This window comes from Pristis pectinata, chromosome 27 (assembly GCF_009764475.1).
Source record: "Pristis pectinata isolate sPriPec2 chromosome 27, sPriPec2.1.pri, whole genome shotgun sequence".
NCBI classification, from domain to species: Eukaryota; Metazoa; Chordata; class Chondrichthyes; order Rhinopristiformes; family Pristidae; genus Pristis; species Pristis pectinata.
The window spans coordinates 5,916,091-5,937,959 of NC_067431.1; the positions used below are offsets into that span (position 1 = coordinate 5,916,091).

At 45.2% G+C, this 21,869-nt stretch overlaps 1 protein-coding gene across 3 annotated transcripts in view; it reads left to right on the top strand.

The window, feature by feature from the left end:
- Positions 1 to 3,467: 3,467 nt before the first annotated feature.
- Positions 3,468 to 21,869, top strand: part of cdon (cell adhesion associated, oncogene regulated) — a 132,053-nt gene continuing 113,651 nt past the window's right edge. For 2 of the 3 annotated variants that reach the window (XM_052040001.1, XM_052039999.1), the window contains exons 1-2: positions 3,468 to 3,603; positions 4,485 to 4,624. The gene's annotated coding sequence lies outside the window, so the exon portion shown is untranslated. Of the gene's footprint in view, positions 3,604 to 4,029; positions 4,190 to 4,484; positions 4,625 to 21,869 lie in introns of those variants that run through there. The other variant, XM_052040000.1, reaches the window with a different exon arrangement.

Here is a 21,869-nt window from a genome sequence, read left to right on the forward strand (position 1 = left end):
CTGCATGTGGTGACAAGGCCAAGGTGGAGCTGACTGGGTAATTAACTCTTGTAAGTGACTTAGGGTTGACCTTATGAACTGTTCTCCACTCACCGCACCTTTCTAGAGTAATTATCGTATTGGGAGAAATAGTGGTGGCTTGTTTCCTCCACTGTTGCAACAGAAATATTACTAGGTAACTTGTCCTTGCTGAACAACAGATTGTTGTCAGTCCTCACCCCAGCCACCTCCGATTCAGTGTTGTCAATAACTACTCTGCTATGCCGACTTGTCGTTACCAAATGACATACGGTGCACCAGTTGAATAAAGTCTGTACGTTTGGTGTCTATTGTGTACATGTATTTATTGTGTGGAAGTTCATATTACACGTACATGTACAGGAAAACTCCGATTGTTCAGAAATCCCAATGGTTCGGTGTCTGGCTCACCGGCTAATGTTTCCTGTGCTCCCTTGTCCCAGGGCGACAATGGCTAACACAGGGGGACATAATTTTAAGGTGATTGGAGGAAGGTATAAGGGGGATGTCAGGGGTAAATTTTTTACACAGAGAGTGGTGGGTGCGTGGAACGCACTGCCGGCAGAAGTTGTGGGGGCAGATACATTAGGGACATTTAAGAGACTCTTAGATAGACACATGAATGATAGAGAAATGGGGGGGGGGGGCTATGTGGGAGGGAAGGGTTAGATAGATGTTAGAGCAGGACAAAATGTCGGCACAACATTGTGGGCTGAAGGGCCTGTACTGTGCTGTAATGATCTATGTTCTATGTTCATCTGGCTCATTGCGCGCACAGTGGTCCAATAAATTGCCATTCAAAAAAAATGAATTACAAGTGCGATGGGGTAACAATAACATCCAATAGTTCGCAAAGTCTGCCAGTTCAGCACCACCAAAGTCCTGAGGATGCTGGACGATCAGAGTTTTACACATGGACCCAGTGAGAAATTCTGTGGGTTCTGAACATTCACTCCTGGAAGGATATATACTTCAGTAAATTGGTCCAATGTTTGTATATATTGCTTCCATGGTGTAGGTCACATGTGTTAGATATAACATATGGGTAAGGTGCATGCTTCTGCTGATCCTCCGGTTCAATATTACATGTAGAAGTGGATGCTGTGCGGATTTATTTATTTAACCACGGCACTTGAGTGACTCATGGATTTATTTATCTATGTAACTAGAACACATTATGGGGCTGGATTTGCTTACATTCTGCCCTGCTTAATTTTAATCGACTATCCCTGTCTGTTTTAGTCAGGCAGGAAGAGGGTAAAGTTCCCCTCAGGTGATTTAAGGAAGTTCCTTAAAGAGATGGAGTGGTTTACCTGTTATGGAGAGAGTCCTGTGGAATGTACCCAGGTACTCAAGGACTCTGAAAAAAACCCTGTGATAATCTATCTTTAAAACTCCTCAGGGACAGATTAGCCTGACTGAAAAAATACAAAAAAGATTTGCTTTGACAGAAATGTGGTGATGTTGAGGCTGAAGGACACCTGCAGTGTCCAGCAGTGAGGGACCTGTCATCTACCAACTGCACCCAGTGGCTTTATGATTAAGGTGGACACATTAGAGCAGCCCTGGAATAGACAGAACCATACACTCAGGGTACAGGGCGGACGGGGATAGTATGGGGGTCTGTAAATGAGATGGGTTCTCTTTTTCATGTTGTTTTTCTGCTTCCCTCTCTATCTTTTTGTCTTTTTCCCCCCCTTATTCTTTCCTTCCTTGTCACCCTTGCATCTGTCTCCACCTTACCCTCTCCCTCTGGATTCTATTTCGCTCCGTCTCTTTTTTCCATTTGCTCTAATCCTCCTCAACACTCACTTTTCCTCCTTCTGTTTCTCCAAAGTTGCTTTGTCCAACATCATTACTTAGATTTTTTCCGTTACTTTTTCTTCCTCACAATCCTGATGTTCTTTTTCTGTGATTCCTCGCCTTCTGTTTTAATGTCCCCGTGTTTCACCATGTTTCCCCTCTGTTTTTCATCTGTTCTTTCGTCTTCCACTTGTATCTTTATCTCTTCCACTTCTTTAAATTTTCTATTTCTCTAGTGCTCCTTTTTCCTGTTTATCTGCACCTCTTGCTGTTCAGCCCTCTTCCAGCACACACCGTCGCACACACCCTCGCACACACCCTCGCACACACCCTCACACACACCCTCACACACAGACCCTCACACACACACCCTTGCACACACCCTCGCACACACCCTCACACACACCCTCGCACACACACCCTCGCACACACACCCTCACACACACCCTCACACACACACCCTCACATGCACCCACACAGACCCTCACACACACCCTTGCACACACCCTCACACACACACCCTTGCACACACCCTCACACACACCCTCGCACACACCCTCACACACACCCTCACACACACACCCACCCACACAGACCCTCACACACACACCCTTGCACACACCCTTGCACACACCCTCACACACACACCCTCACATGCACCCACACACCCTCACACACACACCCTCGCACACACCCTCACACACACCCTCACACACACACCCTCGCATGCACCCACACACCCTCACACACACACCCTCACATGCACCCACACAGACCCTCACACACACCCTTGCACACACCCTCGCACACACCCTCACACACACCCTCACATGCACCCACACACACCCTCACACACACACCCTCGCACACACCCCTCACACACACCCTCACACACACACCCTCGCATGCACCCACACACCCTCACACACACACCCTCACATGCACCCACACAGACCCTCACACACACACTCACATGCACACCCTCACACATACCCACACAGACCTTCACACACACCCACACAGACCCTCACACACACACCAATACACACACACCATCATACACACACCCTCACACATACACCCTCACACACACTCACAAAAAACACTCACACACACCTTCACACACACACTCTCACACATACACATACATCTCTCACACACACCCTCACATACACACACACACACACTGCTCGCCCAGTACATACACACTACACATATACCCTGCACACAGACACCTCACACACAATGTACACACCACACACACACTGCATACACATCGTGTGCACACTTACTCACATACACCCCACACACATTGCACTCACGCCCTCACACATCATGCACACACAATACATGCACCACACCCACCATGTGCACACCCGACATACACCTCATATACACCGCGCGCACACACCATCCACACACGCACCACTCACCTGCACACTGCACACACACTCAACTAGCATGCTGCACACCCACACACTACTCACGTACACACAGTCACACACATGAACGCAGACACACACACACTTCAGAAAGGCACACACACACACACACACACACACAAATATGCAAATCCTTGATGTATCATCAAAGCAGACAAGTCGGGACAGAAGGGATTGGCAGTCGGTGGGCTGGGCTGAAACCTCATTCAGTTGAAGGAGCAGAGCGGACAATGTTAGTGTCTGCGGGCACAGCACGAGTCTGCTGCCTGAGGTAGTTCACAGCAGCTCCTCAAGTGTCAGCCCTCAGCATGCCGTACCTATCAGACGGGGTCCACTGCAGGTTATTATAACTCGGGCTTCTTTAACCTGCTGTTATTTTACAAGGGCGTGTTTTTCATTATTTACTCCTAGCTTTTATTGTATTGTAAATAGTTTTGGGAGCTGTGCGGTCGTAGGTAAGAGTGGGACCGAGAGGCGCCGAAGTACTTGGGCAGAAGGCTGGAGACGCTCTCTGTCTGGGGAATGCACAATGTGTAGAAAAGGGGGGCGGGTGTCACCCCAAGGAGGGAGGGGGGCTGGAGGGGCACCCTGCAACACGGGGTGTGGAGAGGGGAAATAATGGGACGAGAGAATAACATGGTCAGAGGAAGTGATTAAAGGGGAGGGGGGGGGTTGTGTGGACAGAGGGAGAACAGGAAAGAGCAAGGAGGCATGGCGAAGGGGTGAGAGGTAGGGAGGTGCAGGAGAGAAGAGAGGACATTAAAGGTGTATGATGGGAGGAGAGGAAAAATTAGGAGAGTAAATGAGGGGAAATGACCAAATGTGTGTGAAAGTTGAGAGAGGGGGTGTACGACGAGAGATCACTCTGCTCAACGTCCACCAGACCCGGCTGGAGCCAAACTGCCGCTTCCTCAGGTAGATCTGAGGTACTGAAACCGTAGATTTTCTGGTCTGACTATGGGTGAACTTTAGTTGGGTTCACCGGCATTTAAAGTGGCTAATGATGAATTTAGTGCAAGACTGTAGCCTTTGTTCGGCTTCCACATCTGTTTTCTCTTAAAGCAGCGTAGACTGAAATAATGTTTTTCACCCCTTACTCTGTGAAGGCAATAAATTATTGCAGGGCCACCGTTTGCAAGCGGGCGAGTGAAAAGCCAGTGAGTGTTTTAACTTCCTCGCTGTGATGTTCTTCATTAAACCGGTAAATGCTGTATTTAACAGTGTCCCGCCTGACGGCAGCTGGATTAAGGGAATTGCAGACTATCTGAGAGTCACGTCAAACTTATAAGAGGCGGGATTCAGACCAAGTTTTTGGAAAGTGGTTCTTGAAGGCATTTGGAAGCTACTGTCCGACCAGCTTGGTAAGTCCCCAATTTAATTTATGTTTTAGGGTGAGGTTAATCAACCCCTTCCCTTTGAGACTCTAACTATCAATACGTTGAATACGGAGGTATATTTTTTAAACCCGAAGTTAACACCGATGCAGTCTTGTTAATAGGTATTTGTTTAAGGAGTATTGTTCAGACGGCTGTTAAATCCTTTGCATTCAGTCGATTAAATAACAATAAATGGGTAAATGGTGGGGTGGGCAGGGGGAGCGGTGGGTTGTCTCTAAGTCTCAGAGCGCTGGTGTTTGAGTCGCTCCTCGGCGCTGCTATGTGTGGAACGGTTTTAGCTGAGTGATATTGCCTGCCAGATATGGGATCTGGTTCAACTATTTAAAAAAAAAAGTCATTTAGCAGCAATTTCCTCTGTAGAACAATTTACCCCTAATGGACCAATTTGTGGGTTATGCAACAACGGAAGAGGAGGAATCCTCGCAACAGCATGAGGGGCGCAGGGGGAGTTTAAAGGGAGTGAATCAGTGATGACAGGCAATGCAGTTGTACTGTCAGACAACACTCCGGGTTGCAAAGCTCTCCTCCGCACTGCACTCGCGGAGAACCGGGTCACTTTCAGGATTTTTGGACTCTCGCCTTCTGTGAGGACGTAATTGATGAAAGAAGCCAAATTGTGTGTTTATCTGGGGCTGCTTCATACCATCTACTGCGCAGAGTAGGTGCGGGTGAGGTTAATGGGGCTGTCGGGGCAGAGAGACCGAGGAGGACGAAAGGGGGTATGCTGGAGGGACACGGGAGCGCAGTTATGAGGGACACTTGAGGAGGGTTTGGCACAGGGCATAAAGCGACTGTGGTGCAAGTTAGAGGAAGTATATGAGCTGTAGAGAACTAAGGACAAGTGGGGATGGGGGGTTAGGGGAACAGTTAGTGAGTTTAGAGTGGGTGAGCAAAATTAGAGATGATTGGATGTGAGGGGTTTGCAAGGAAGCTGTGAGAGAGGTCAGTGGGAGTGAGTGTGTGAGTAGAGAGGGTGACCGTGATAATGATCCACAGAATTCTGTTAAAATGCCAACACATTTACTTTGTAACCGTAATAATGTTGTGTAACAGCCCTCTGAGGAGAGCAGAATGGAAACTGCTGGGAGAATATTGATGAGAGTGCCAGTGCCACGTGTATTTCTCAGTAACCAGGTGGAAGGAATCATTGGGACGAGGAGACTGGGTCAGCACAGACGAACGACTTGAACTTTGTAAAGTGACGGTCAGTCAGCCGTCAGCCTGTGTTGATCTGGATGGTCCAAGCTGCAGAAAGAGTGGGCAGGGTTCGGTTGACTTCTGGGCTGTACGATGCCGGTGTGAACATTGAGGGACTGGGCTGTTCTGACAATGAAGGTGATGCTGAAAATGGTAATGACGGGTGGGGGGGGGGGGGTGGTGATGTTGATGGTGCCGTTGACAACGGTGACTGATAGTCACAGTGAAAGCGACGGCAACAATCACAGGTTAAGGTGACGGTGACAGGTAAGGTGATAATAACAGTGGCAGCGATGACAGTGGCTATAAAGGTGACCATGACCAGAGCTAGTGACAGAGATGGTGATAAAACAGTGAGGCTGACGATGACAGTGACCGTGGTGACATCCTTCTACATTGCAAATTGGAGATTCCGTGCATCGTTGTGTACCATAAGACATTGGAGCGGAATGAGGCCATTCAGCCCATTGAGTCTGCTCCGCCATTCAGTCATGGTTGATTTTGTTTCAACCCATTCTCCTGCTTTCTCCCTTAACCCCTTGTACCTGAGTTTCAGTAAAACTCCACTGAGCAGTGAAGGGTGCTGTGTAAACCTGCTTTATATCACTGAAGAGTATCACAGCAAAGGAGAATAACCACAGGAGGGGAGAGGGAGGGGAGAAGAGAGAGGAAGAAAGAAATTGGGAAAAGAGGGGGAAAAATTGCAATGTTTGGGTTGCTGTGCAGACAGATGTTGCCAGGACAACACAGCAGTTTGTAAATAGGCTTCACCTGTGTCTCACCACTGAGCATCTCCCCCTTCACTGCTCCAGTGAATCACCAACTTTTTCCTTAATAGATTTGAATTAAACTTATGTGTCCTCCAGACACCTGTACTGACGGTGAGTGGGGAGCAAGTGACACTGAGTATAGTGCAATGAACTCATGGGTGACTTTCCCACCTGGGATGCCAAAGGACTCTTTTAAATTGGCCACATTCCCCCCATCTGGGAACCATTTAAATGGTGTGTTCATTTCTCGATGTTTACTTGTTCCTGAAGAAATGGACTTGTGCTAGAAAAGCTGCCATAGAATTAGCCTGCCTGCCTTCAACCCAGTTTGCGTCATGTTGATGCGTTATGGGAGTCATCAGAGCAGAGCAGAATCCTGTCGTTGTTGATGGTCACATGTCGAATTTAGAGGGAGAGGTCACTGACTGGTGACCTGGTGTCCTGCTTGACTACTCTATCCTTCCATCATGGCAATGTTAATCACTTAATAATATACCAATGGGTGCAAAAATGTGGTTGGCTATTCAACGGCCACGTATAGATGGGTGTAGATGGAGCACAGAATCAGAGTCAGTTGCAATACCTTCCATTGCTGACTTACCTGCTGCAAATCCCCGTCTTGGTTCATATTCACACAGTGCTCTTAAAAATAAAAGGCATTCATTTGGTGCCCATCAAGTCTCTTCCAAACCATTCCAAAGTGGTGTACAGTGAGACACCACTGGAATGTAGAAAACACAGCAGCCGAATCATGCACAAGAAACTTCCAGAAAGAGTAATTTGAGAATGACCGCATAATCTACTTTTTATAAATATTGACTGGGTGATAAATATTTCTCAGGACATTGAGAATAACTCAACAGATGCTTAAAATATTCCATGGGATCTTTTACTTCTACCTGAGACAGTAGGCAGGCTACTGCCAACATTGAAGGCCTTCATCAGTGCTGCAGCGGAGTGTAACCAAGATCTTTGCATTCAACTCCCCTGAGTGAAATAACCAAATCTTTGAACTTGAGCTCAGAACCTTTTGACTCAAAGGTGAGGTGCAACCAGCTGAACCTTAGCTGACACCCTGAGGGGTTTGGTGGCAGGATTGGATGAAGCAAAATTAAAGGCTAAAACAAAGGTAATTTTAAAGCAAAAGCACAGAAGTCAAACTCACATTTTACTGTTCAATTAATTACTTGAGGTTCATTAAAGTTTTTTTAAAAAAAGAATGAAAATGTTTGTGAAATTAAGCTGAACGTGACTTTTTAGTAAGGTTTAGGCATGTGTCTGATTCTAAAATCACATCATGCCACTTGTGTAATATAACTATAACCCAGTGGGTAGCCCTCTCACATCTGAGTTGGAGGTTATAAGTTCCAGTGACTGCAGCACAAAACCAAGGCTGAAACTCCAGAGCTGTGCTGAGGGGCTGCCACACTGTTTAAGTTGCCATTCTACAGATCAAAAGTTAAACCAAGGGGGACCCCATGGCACAAAACTGAGGAACATGTGATTTCCTCAAAGTACCCCAATTAACACTTATACCTAAAATGGATTCGCCCACATTGTTGAATTTGGGACTTTGCTGCATTGACTTATGTCCTTTATTACAACAATGGCTACACTTCATTGGCTGTGGAATGATCTGGGATGTCCTGAGATTGTGAATCATGTTGTATAAATGCATGCCTCTTTAATTCTTGAACTATCCACCAATGCTCCCTTTCTCACTGGACAACCCAGTGTCCCACACAACCTGTGACTGGCCGAACCCTCAGAAAGCCATCGACTAGCATAGACAGCAAGGTAAGTTCCATCAGCTGCTGTCACATCACTTAATAATGATGGAAGTAGGGTATTAGCAGCCTTGTGCACTTGAAAGCTCCAGGAGTTATTGCCATGACTACACACACCCTGGGTGGAAGCATTAAAATATATTGATCAAGCCACTGACATTTGTGATGTAACTAAGTCAATTTACCTAAATTGGCCCGGGATATGCCACCCCTATTATACTACACCTAGGATGCACCTACTATACTGCTCCAAGCTCCCTCTCATTAGAATGCCCGTGCCACCTTTATTTACTGTCACTAAAATGACACAGTGGAGAAGGGATCAATAAGCAAAGTGCAGTTCAGTTCAACTGATTGCTTCATTAAAGGGTCTGTCTGTCCAAACTTCCCATCCAGGAGGATTGAGCAGTAAATATGCTGCTTGGTTCAGTCCTGACGTCCACTGCTCTCTGTGTGGAGCTTGCACCTTGTCCCTGTGGGTTTCCCCCAGGTGCTCCGCTTTCCTGCCTCATCTCAAAGATGCGTGGATTGATAAATTAAATCCACTGTAAATTGCCCCCAAAGTGTAGGTGAGTGGTCGAATCTGAAGTTGATGGAAGTGTGGGGAGAATAGATGACAGGAAAATAAGCGGTGAATGGGATTGCTCTCCGAGCCAGCATAAACTCGATGGGCTGAAGGGGCTTCGATCCATGGCCCAAGAAAATTCAGAATGTGGAATAAGCTGCACTGGATCCACGAAGATAGATCAGAGACAGAGAGCAGGATCTATCAGGAAGCAAGGGAAAGAAGATAAAAATTCCTAAAGCGGCTGGGAGATTGGAGAGAGAGGGGCAAGGGACTGGGAGAGGAAGAAAATGAAACCAATGTCGAGACAGTCAAGAACATAGAGTAAAAGAAGGGAAGGGAAATGAACAAAAGAGATAAATGAGAATTATAGATCAAGTCTTTAAAAAGTGATGTACAGGAAAGGAAAATATTGATATTATATGGGAGGATCGAAATAACAAATAATTAGAGAAATAGGCAAAGGCTTGAAAGAATGCAAAGGGTTAACTCACTGATGCCGCAGTTGTGTACAGGAGCTACATGCAAAGGAGTGTAGCTTAAAAAATGAGCTTTAAACATCACAGATCAATTTCTGAGCTGTATTCCCTTCTAGCACAGATGGAATTGGGGAATTTAACTTCGAGAAAGAACTGAATAAAAAGAGTGTGAGGAACCGAGGGGCAGAGAGAGAGAAGCAGCACAATACTGGGAAAGTGAAGTGGCAGAGAATAAGGAATAAAAAGTAGGGAAGAGACCGAGAAAGGTAACAAAATGAAAGAGGAGCAGACACAGAGAAAGGCAAGATCTTGCTGCAGCTTCCATTGCAAACCAGGGAAGTCCTGGGGTTGGGGGAGGGAAAAGTGATGGTTCCCACAGCAAAAACAGAATGAGGGAGACAGAGAGAGACCAACTGTGGTGAAAGTGAGACACACATTCCTGCTCCCAGCAGGAGGTAGTGTATCAGCCAGTACTGCCGGAATTGTTCTGACTACCCTGCATTAATTTGATTGTGGCCAGCCAGTAGACGTTGACCTGATGAAGGCCAGTGTACAAGGCGGGGTGGTGGGAAGTTGGATTGGGGGAAGGATGGGTGGGGGGGGGTGGGGGTTGGTCTGCAGGGCTACCACCTCCATGAAAAGACCAGCATTCGTAGTGCAGCACCGAGGGAGTGAAGAAAAATCATGCTTAGGTGACATCCTTTGTATTAAGAGCCTAAGAATGATCATATTTTATTGACACACAAAAGCAAAGTGGCCCTTTACATTAAAATGTTTTAATGTAAAAATGTTTTAACGCTTAACTGCCGGCTATCAGTGAAAACAAAAATAAGCAGTGCACACTTACACAAAGGCTGATTTAAGTTATCCATCTGCATAGGAAGGAACATAATAACAGAATGCCATTCAGCCCTTTGAACCTGTTCTTTCATTCAGGTAGATCGTGGCACTTCTAAATCTCTGACATCATCTGCCCAGGTTCCAAATACTTCAGTTCCAAAGTTCTCATATGATTTATTACTTTGGTGGAGTGAGTTTTCTGGGGCAATATTTTTAGCTGCAACCCCACGGGAAAACTAATCGTGTAAAATTTGCCTAGTTGTGTAAATCGGATTAGCAAAAAGTACATTGTTTTCAAGTAAGGAATTTACATGGTTAACTGAGCCATCGAACAGAAAGCAACAGGTGTTGTGAGAGGAACTGTGGACAAGAGTTGCATTAAAACCCAGCAGAGAGTGATGTGCCACACAGCTGAAAAGAAACGGAGATTTGCAGTTATCTCTTGCATCGGAATATCCCAAAGATCCTTACAGCCAATGTAACGTGTGGTCACTGTTTAAAGTAGGAAGCTCGGGAGCCAGTTTGTGCACAGCTAGATTCCACAAACAGCAGTGAGATGCTTCAGGTGTTCTTTAAGGAATAGACGTTGGCCAGAACGCTGGGGAAAACACTCTGCTCTTCTACAACATGGTACCAGAGGACTTTTTACATTTGCCAGGGACCATGCTTTGGAGTCGTATCCAGGGCTACCTGAGGTAATGCAGTGATTGTCAGTACACCACTGAACCACTAGTCCGGATTTTATGCTCGGGACTGGAATGGGAATCAAATCCACAATCTCCTGTCCCACAGGTGAGGATGCTATCCACTGAACCATGACTAAAGTGTAAAATGTCCAACAACCACACCAGCAAGCAAATGAAAATCGAAACAAAAACTGCAGATGCTGGAAATCTGAAATAAAACCAGAAAATGCTGGAATAACTCAGCAGGTCAGGCAGCATCTGTGGACAAAGAAACAGTTAATATTTCAGGTTAACGATCCATCATCGAAGGGTCTTGGATCAGAAACCTCTTTCCTTTTTCAATCTTTTTATTAGTTTTCAAATTAATACAGATTAATATATAACATCAATGTTTGTACATGTAATACAAAGGGATCAGGAGAACAATCATGGCCTAGATAATCATAAAGAACAATAAAGTATAAAAAAAACTGTAGATCCAAAGATCTCTTAGTAAATGAATATAATATAAAAGAAAGGAAAGAAAAAGATTTATTATATAAATAAAAAAAGAAAAAGAAAAAAAAATCCACAAATCAATAAGAAAAATTATAAAAATATATCAAACTAAATTAAACAGAAAAATTTCAAAAAAAAACAAAGGAAAAAAAAAGAAAAAAAAGACTGGACCGCTGTCTGTGAGGGGTTTGTACGTTGTCCCGTGTCTGCGTGGGTTTCCTCTGGGCGCTCCGGTTTCCTCCCACATTCCAAAGACGTACGGGTAGGTTAATTTGGGTTTAAAATGGGCGGCGTGGACTCGTTGGGCCGAAAGGGCCTGTTACCACGCTGTAAATAAAATTTTTTTAAAAAAATTTAATTAAAAAAAAAATTTCTCAGTAGAAACAGAGCAATATTATGTCGTCAACTCCATTCCTCTAAGTTGGAAAGTTAGGAAACCTCAACTCTGTTTCACTTTCCACCAATGCTGCCTGACCCGCTGAGTGTTTCCAGCATTTTCTGTTTATATCGTGCCAGCAAGCAGTTCTCTCCTGGATGAGAGACAAGTTAGCCAAAGTTAACGGCGAGCTATTCAGATGGTTTTCCTGAGCAGGAATTACTGGAGACACTGACGGTCATTCTGGCCTTCCCAAGATCTAGTGGTAGAGAGCGAGAGAGAGAGGTATGTGTGTGAGAGAGAGTGACAGACAGAGAGGCAAAGGTGGGTGTGTGAGAGAGAGAGAGACAGAGAGAGAGTCAGAGAAAGAGAGACTGAGATGAGAGAGTTGCAGAGACCGAGGAAAGAGAGAAAAAAAAACGAGAGAGGGATTAGCCCAACAACTGGCCAGAAATCAGCTCTGGAATTTCAGCATCTTTCTGCTCAGCAGAGATATTGGCATACGAAGCGTTCACTGAGATGGAATTAAACTGTACCAGGTTAGGAGATTTAGTGAAAGGCTGATTGTCTCACAAAGAACTGTGAGAAGCAAGGTATAATGCAGGGACTCTCTGTAGGGTGCAGAGGATGAGGTACAGCTGACCCCTCCGTGCTTGGCTAATCAGCTTTACCCTAACTGGATTTGAGCATTGTGGCAACTGACTTAGCTGAGTTTCATTCTTCTATAATTGGTTGGTCTGTCCCATGACAGAAACTGACAAGGTGGTGTTCATTTATCTCATTCACAGAGGGTTTCAGGTCAGACAGTTAGAGCCTGGAATCAGGAGTTTGGCAACAGATCTGGCAGGGTCTGGTAATAAATGAGGCAGTTACTGTACCAGAACATAATTGGGACTCTCTACTGTTTGATCCCTGCCTAAAAGATTCACAAAGAAAACATACATGCCTTTTTGACCAAGTTAATAATCCCCGAAACAGCAGGGAAAGTTTCACACTTTTAACACTACCTGACTTGCTCAACAAAAAGCTTAAAACATCCATAATTTCTCTCACTGTAGAAGATAGTTTAGAAATACTCCCTATATTGAAAGATAGGGAGAATCGTATTTAAACAGCATGTTTCATTATCTCAGCATGTCCCAGAGCACATTTAAAGACTTTTAAGTACTTTTGAAGTGCAGTCATTGTTGTAATTCAAAAAGTGGAGCAGCTTATTTACAGCCAATAAGGTCCCAAAAACAACAATGTGATAAAGATCAGATCATTTATGTTTTAGGTATTGGTCAATGGCACAGCCATACTTTCTCTCAGATAGTCCATTGTGATCTTTAAACACTTGTCATTTCTAAACTTGACTGTTCTAACACATTCCTAACCTATCTCCCTTATTCCTCCCACTCTCAACCAGTCCTTTGCTACCATGTCCTAACACATTATATCAGATAAACACCGGCCTTCATTTAGGGTACACATGATGCTTCCTCTAGGGATTTGCCCCCACCACCTCCACCCCTCCCGATCACTGTAATGTCTTCCAACCTAAAGCCCTCCAAAATATCTTTGCTCCTTCCACTCTGCCCTCTTCAGCATCATGAAATTTATTCTCTTCAACAGTGGAATCCACGAATATATAAAAAAAAACTGCAGATGCTAGAAATCTGAAATACAAACAGAAAATGCTGGAAACACTCAGCAGGTTAGGCAGTATCTGTGAATAGAGAAACAGGGTTAACGTTTCAAGTTGGAGAACCTTTGTCAGAACTAGAATCCGTTGTTCCATGTGCTCAGGCTCTTAGCTGAAATTCTATCCCTAAATTCCATCCCTAAACTTCACCTCATACATGAGAACACAAACAATACAAGCAGGAGTAGGACACAACCCCCACACCGTGCCTGTGGCACTGCAATCATTAGATTTTTTTTATATATCTCAGTGCCACTTTCCTGCAGTCAGTCCAAATCCCTTGACTCTCACTATCTAAAAATCTATCAATCTTTGTCCTGAATGTACTCGGTGACTGAATCTCCTGGGGGGAGAATCCCAGAGATTCACCATTCTTTTAGTGAGAAAATTTATTCTCCTCTCTATCCAAAATGACCTACCCCAAATTTTGAGACTGTGACACCAGGCTCGTAACACCACAGTCCAGGAAACAGCAAAGCCTGTCAAGTCCTGTAAGAATATTGCACATTTCCATGAGATCACCTCGTACTCATCTAAACTCTCGAGGCACAGCCTGTCTAATCTCTCCTCGTGTGACGAAGTGGACATCCCCAAGAATCAAATTGGTGAACCTTCACTGTACTGCCTCTGCTTCTTTCCATTCCCTATCCTAATGTGGCTTGGTGCTAATTTTGTTCAATGTGCTCCCTGTGAAGTGCCTTTGTTATATTAAAAGCAAGGATAGGTGAGCTTCGATTCACCATCTTATCTGAAAGCAGGGACCTCTGACAGTGCAGCACTCAGTACACTGGTGTGTTGTTGTCCCTAACAGAAGTCATTCTTTTTCCCTGTAATACCTTTTAAATAACTTTACAATTCTTTAATCACAGCAGAGGACATCTCCTCCTTTCCCTAAAGGAAGGTGAGGTCAGGAATTTTTGTGTCTGGGAGCAGACTGCTATTCTTTCTGTACTCATTGCTGCATTCAAATGTTTCCAGGGTCAAATGCTCCTTCTACTTTGCCCCAACAATGGGTATATTTTCACGATGAAAAACACTACGATGGTGGAGGAACTCAGCAGGGACCTGTCCTGACCCGAAATATTGACCGCCTGCTTTTCTCCACGGATGCTGCCTGGCCTGCTGAGTTCCTCCAGCATCATCGTGTTTTTCATCTAGATTCCAGCATCTGCAGTCCTTTGTTTCTCAGGTATATTTTCACCTCCAGCTCCTCTGGTTCAACTCCAAACCTAAGGAAAGGGTCAACTGCCTATCCCAGACATCATGGGATGACGCAATAGGGAAGGTCACGCAAGCACCATTGGCTGATGTGCTGGATGTGATGTATTTCTCGTTAGAAACTGTTGAAATAGAGGCACGGCTTCATGGATCAGGTAGGGGACACGGATTCATAGAACATCTAGGGGGACACGGATTCATGGAACAACTAGGAATACACAGATTCAAGGATCAGGTAGGGGGACAAGGCTGTAGCCAGCAAACATTAACTACAGAGCCTCTTTCCCAGGGCACCAATGTTCAATGCAAGAGGGCATGGCTTTAAAGTAATGTGCGGGAAGTTCAAGGGAGATATCAGAGGGAGGTTTTTCACCCAGAGTGGTTGGTGCATGGAATGCGCTGCCTGGGTTGCTGGTGGAGGCTGATACATTGGTCAAGTTCAAGAGATTGTTAGATAAGCATATGGAGGAATTTAAAATAGGAGGATATGTGGGAAGAAGAGGTTAGGTAGTCTTAGGCGTGGTTTAAAGGTCAGCACAACATGGTGGCCCAAAGGGCCTGTATTCTGCTGTATTGTTCCATGGTCCTACATGTGCAATCACCCCAAATCTACTCAAAGCAAGTAGAACAGTGTTATTAAAATATTATTGCATACCATGGAGTTCAGGGCTTCACTGAGAATGTTTTACTCTGTATTTGTTCAGCGTTTTACTTTGATTGTTTCTCCCTCCTCACCTTTTAACACTGCCCCTTGCTCAGGCACACTTCTACAAACACCAACCCCTCCTGGGCTGCACTTCCAGGCTTCATAACATTTGCCAGGATTTGGTCCAAGATTGCTGACTCAGGCCAGGGTACAGCTCTAACATTGTCAACTGTTGCTGTAATTCCAAGATTACTGTCTCATGCTGGTGTGCAGTTCCACGTCAGAGGTTACAGTGCGGTGGCTGGAATGTGGATGCCTCCCTGATCATCATCTTCTGAAGCAAAACCTACACAACTGGCACCAGCTACATCCCCCTAAGTCTAGTGACTGAAGGATGCCAATGGCAGTCCAAAACCACCTTTCATGTTCTCTCCATCTCCTGGGCTATGCTTACAGGTTGTTAATTAAGGGACAGTGTTAGGGCTAAAACGAGATAGAACCATACAGCACAAAACAGGCCCTTCAGCCCACCATGTTGTGCCGTCCATCAGACCACCCTCACACTACCTAACCCCTTCCTCCCGCATATCCCTCTATCTCACATTCCTCCATATGCCTATCCAACAAGCTCTTGAACCTGTTCAATGTATCTGCCTCCACCACCACCCCAGGCAGTGCATTCCATGCACCAACCACTCTCTGGGTGAAAAACCTCCCTCTGACATCTCCCCTGAACCTCCCACCCATAACCTTAAAGCCATGACCTCTCGTCTTGAGCATTGGTGCCCTGGGAAGGAGGCGCTGACTGTCTACTCTTATCTATTCCTCTCAATATTTTATATACCTCTATCATGTCTCCTCTCATCCTCCTCCTTTCCAGTGAATAAAGCCCTAGCACCTTAAGCCTCTCCTCATATTCAATACTATCCAATCCAGGCAGCATCCTGGTAAATCTCCTCTGCACCCTCTCCAATGCCTCCGCATCCTTCCTATAATGAGGCGACCAGAACTGAACACAGTACTCTAAGTGTGGCCTAACTAGAGTTTTGTAAAGCTGCATCATCACCTCGCGGCTCTTAAACTCAATCCCGCGACTTATGAAAGCCAACATCCCATTGGCCTTCTTAACTGCTCTTTCTACCTGTGAGGCAACTTTCAATGAACTGTGAATATGAACCCCCAGATCCCTCTGCTCCTCCACACTGCCAAGTACCTTGCCATTCACCCAGTACTCTGCCCTGGAGTTTGTCCTTCCAAAGTGTACCACCTCACACTTCTCCGGATTGAACTCCATCTGCCACTTGTCAGCCCAGCTCTGCATCCTATCAATATCCCTCTGTAAGCTCTGACAGCCCTCCCCACTATCCACAACACCGCCTATCTTAGTGTCGTCTGCAAACTTACTAACCCAGCCCTCCACCCCCTCATCTAAGTCATCTATAAATATCACAAAAAGTAGAGGTCCCAGAACTGATCCCTGCGGGACACCACGAGTCACTGCCTTCCAATCCGAGGGCACTCCTTCCACCACAACCCTCTGCTTTCTACATGCAAGCCAATTCCTAATCCACGCAGCCAAGCTTCCTTGGATCCCTTGGCCTCTGACCTTTGTGAACATAATTGTGGAGCTTGGTTCTGTGGCATCTCTTAATGGTTATACTGTAGTCCATCCAGTTAGTACCTTGGTTGAAGTGCTACCTGATGTTGCACAATTGACTTGGTTAAGGGATTGTGATGGCAAATGATCCTCCTCTTGGTTCTGATCAAAATCCAAATATCATTCCAGATGGTGGAGACCCGGGCGTATTTTTTTGTTGCTCTGCCTCATATGGGGAAAGTTCTGTCCCATGGAGACAATTCTCCAGGCTTTTTTTGCGTTTAGTTAGACATGGTTTCTCCAGTGCTTTGACGTTGGCACTGGCCTTCACTCCTGTCTGCTCTATGTCAAGCTTCCTCAGGAGTTAATCAATCATTGTGACAGGGATTAAGTAACGGCAGCAGCTTCAAGCTGATAGAAGACATCAGCTTCTTAGGTCACCGCATGATGGTCGTCAAGGAGATATTAACGGTAGCTCAAGGCCATTAGCCTCCTGTGAAGTTCTCACTGCAACACGCAGGCTGCTGACATCCCAGTGCAGCCTCCTGTTTATGTAGAATATGGGAGTTTGGGGGCTCCAAGTACTTGAAGGCTGGAGTTATACAGGCATGTGTTACAGTGAGGAGAATAAGGTATATCAGAATGGCACTGTATCAGGTATGCAAGACTGCAGTGAGGGGCGACGTATATCAGTGTTACCGTGAGAGTAGAGGGGTAAAAGTAATGCGTCTATCATTGTCTTGCTATGAAGAGTATAACATTTAATGAAATGTATTACAGTGAGCTGTAGGGTAATTCAGTGTTACAGTGTGAGCATTGGATACATCGGTTTACTATGAGGGAGGGTTATAAGATACTTTAGAATATTTTGTGAGAGGGGTGGGATATAAGGGGGTGGGTTGTATCAGACTGATTGTGAAATGTTTGAGGTACACTAGAGGATTCAGTGAGGGAAGTGTGGTAGGTCAGAATGAAACAGTGAGAGGTGTTGTATATATCAGAATATTACGGTGAAGGGTTTGGGTATAGCAGAGCATTACTGTGAGGTGTGGGGTATATTGGAATGTGTTACAGCGAAGTCGGTAGGGTATATCAGAGTCTTACACTGTTGGCCATTGGATATAACCGAAAGGATTATGAGGTATATCAGAATGCTACAGTGAGAATCATGGAGTGTATCAAAATGTTTGAGGGACAAAGTTAACGAATGCCTATCCAAGTCAGGAGAAAGCCATTAGTTAGGACAAGTCAGAAAAATTTAAGCAATGATTTTAGTTTTGATCTTTTTTGGGCTGAGTTCTTTCATAAACCTCTGGGATCCCTGGACCTCGGGGAATCCCAGCTCTGTTGGACCTGGTGGCAGTGTCACAGTAATCAGGTCGGTTTCCCTTTGGGTAGGTATTTAGCCCCTTCTGGCTTACACTACAGGACAGCAACACACAGCTTGTTTTTGTGTCTCCCCAATTAACTGTAGTTGTGGCCTGAATGCTTGATGATGGTTGAAATAAAGGCACAATCCTTCTCTTGAATCCAAATGAATTTTGTGAATTGTTTCTGAACAGTTGCCGGACCCCTCACTATGGGAGGGGCCACGAGCAGAGGTGCAGGTACCAGCAAGAGCTGGAGGAAATACGGGCATCCAGCCACACTGTAGCACCAGAGGCATGGGAGGGAGTTCTGCGGGTTCAGTTTGGGAATTTTGTTTACCTAAAGATGGAAATAAAATTACAGTATGTTACTGAGAAAGGGAGATAATCATCATATTAAAGCCATCCTATAATTGAGGAACCCTCAGCTTGCTTTCAGATAAAAGTTTCAATAGAATCAGCCAAGAAGTTGCAGTTCAGGAGATTGTACAGACAGCCCGTGGCCCCCTATGTTCTCTTTCTCTCAGAGTCACTCACTTACTCCCATTTCCCTACCCATCCCCCACTCAGACATGCTCCCATGCTGGTTGTCTGATTTATTCATTCAATACACTTACTGTCTTCTACCTATATTTGTGTTTCTTTACTAAATAATTCTCCATTTTTTCTTTTAACAAGTACTACTTTCTCTAGCTAAAATTTTTGGACATGCAATCCTCTGAATAGGATATCCTGTATAGGAACCGGTTAGAATCCCCAGAGAATATTTCAGGTGGGTTATCTCCGGCAGGGTATCTATTCTATGCAGGGTGTTGCAGTTGTGGTTAGTTCTGAATTGCTCTAGTGTCTGTCAGTATCAGAGTGACATTGTTTGAGCTTCCTCGTGGTCATGTCATTCTCCCACATTATGTGTCCACACAATCCAATAACACCAAGAACTGGATCAAGGAAACATGTGACTTAAGTCCCAATAAGCCTGTTTGAAACACTTCACTGAGTCTCTCGCTGCATGATTTGGTGCTGATCTTAAATTTAAACCCTTTGGTTATTATGCCTTCATCCAACAGATCTTGCCAGGTGATCTCTGGGGCTTGGTTGGAATGATTGTTAAAGTTTTAAGTGAATTTTGGAAGGATGTCTTTTAGAGTAAAATGAAGTTGGCAAGGTAATAAACAATTCTTCCTATGGAGAGCGGTGTGAGAGAGGGAAGAGTTTAGCTCATGCTGGCCTTCAGTAAGTCCCTTGCACACATTTCACCAGAGGATAAGGACTGTGGTGGAGACCATGGTTAGTATGTTCTGGTGAGATGTGAGCCTCACTATTGGGCATGTAGGAGAAGTGATTGGAAACACTGTCCAGACCCCAAGGAAAAAAATATCTAAAAAAACAGTTTAAGCATTTGCTATCCCAACCTGTCTTCACATTGGGTTGGCCTATCAACAAAGCCACAATACACATGCAGACTTGGAATTAAGTCAGACCATGAATTGATCTATACACTTAAAGGAAGATCCCAATAGTACAGCAGGTATCCCTCCAGCCTTGTCAGAAAGATAGGTTATCATTGGAGCCTGCAGGATTGGTGCAGGCCCAGGGGGCTGCCCTCTACCCTCCCCTTACTTGTAGACAATTTAACACCGCCCCTTCAACATCCTCCATTCTCCTCCTGAGCTGTGTCCCCAGATTACATTCATAGACAGTGAATGTGGCCAAGCTCTCACTGTGTGGTCCTAGCTCCTCACTTACTAGGCCAGATTCCAACAGATACCAATTACAAAATGGGAAATTTCTCATCATTCTCCTCTGGGCTGCAGGGACACAGTGGGGACTGATGTCGCAGTGAACCCCAGACGGTAATGACCTCGCACGTCAGAAACTCGAGGCATGAAGCCCCACACCAGAACTTGAGCACAAAGTCTAGGCCACACTGAGAGAGTGTTGTGCCAGGTTTCAACTCCTTGCTGAGAAGGTTGCCACATGTGCAAGTCCATCGCTCCCTGAAAGTGGCAACACAAGTGAATGGGGGGGGGGGGGGCGGGAGAGGGAGGGGGGGGGGAACGGTGAAGAAGGCATGCAGCACACTTACCTTCACCGGTCGGGGCATTAAGTATAAAAACTGGGAAGTCATGTTGCAGCTGTATTAGTTCATCAAGGCTGCTATATAAATGCATGTCTTCCTCTCTTTAAACAGTATAATGATGCAGGACTTGCAGAGTGTAGACCTGGAGTATCGCAACAGTTGGAGATATTTGCTTAGAGCTTGGACTTTAGGCACATTTGCCTTGCTAAATAGGTCCTGCATTCAGTGTTAGTGCCAAATAGAAAGTCAGGAAACAACTAGTGAATTTGGTACAAGGATATTATAAGGTACCAGAAGGCAGCATCAGTGCATCAAAGGGTATGGGAAGAGTGCAGGAGTATGGCATTGAGTTAGAGGGTAATATGTGATCGTTTTGAATGGAGAAACAGGCTCAAAGAGCTGAATAATCTTCTCCCACTCCTATCTTCTACAATTATGTAAATTCTCAGAGATTGTTGTTGTGAGTTGTTTCCCTTTGAGATTGCAGCCCAACCTGTGTGTTCTATGGCTGCTCACTGCTCGCTTGTGGCCACTGCATCATTTGCCCACTGACCCACGGGAAGTGGGTCAGGGCTCTTAAAGAGTTTTCACTGAGAACGGTTGGGGGGGTGCAGGGGAAGAGTGGGTGGGGTGGGAGGGTGTTAACAGTGCATGTCTTTCCCGGGAAGACCTCCCCGACAAATAGAGCATTGCCAGTAGTACCCCTTTAATACAACATCAGGCTACAGATCAAGTGGTCAGTGAGCTCTCTCTACCAGAGGCTACTGGTAGCCTGTTGTTCTGATAAAAAAAATTAAAGGAGTTGTTTTTTTAACAGGTAAAGATAGTGGTCCCCTTTGGTACACTTTAATGCAAACATAGTTCACTAATTTCACCGCGATGAACTCCTCATTTTGTTGTGAGTTACTTACAAAGGTCATAAAACGTGACCTTTTGATCCAGGCTATTGTCAAATAATGAAAGCAAGCTACAAATGGCAGTGATCTGATCATGTGCAAAGAAATGTGATGGGAAATGATAACCGTATTTGGGTCGGGAAGTGTGGCAACCAGAACTGCACACAACACTCCAAATATGGCCTAACTAAAGTTTTATACAGCTGCAACATGACTTCCCAACTTTTATACTCGATAACCTGACTGATGAAGGCAAGCATGGCATTTGCCTTCTTTAGCACCCTATCCACTTGTGTTGCCACTTTTTGGAAGCTTTGGACTTGCACCCTAGATCCCTCTGTACATCAATGCTCGTGAGGGTCCTGCCCTTTAGTGTATACCTTCCTCTTGTATTTGACCTCCCAAAGTACAGCACCTCACACTTGTCCAGATTAAATGCCATCTGCCAGTTCTCCACCCAGATTTCCAACTGATCTATATACTTCCACAACCTTTTTCTCTATCCACAATTCTCACCAATTTT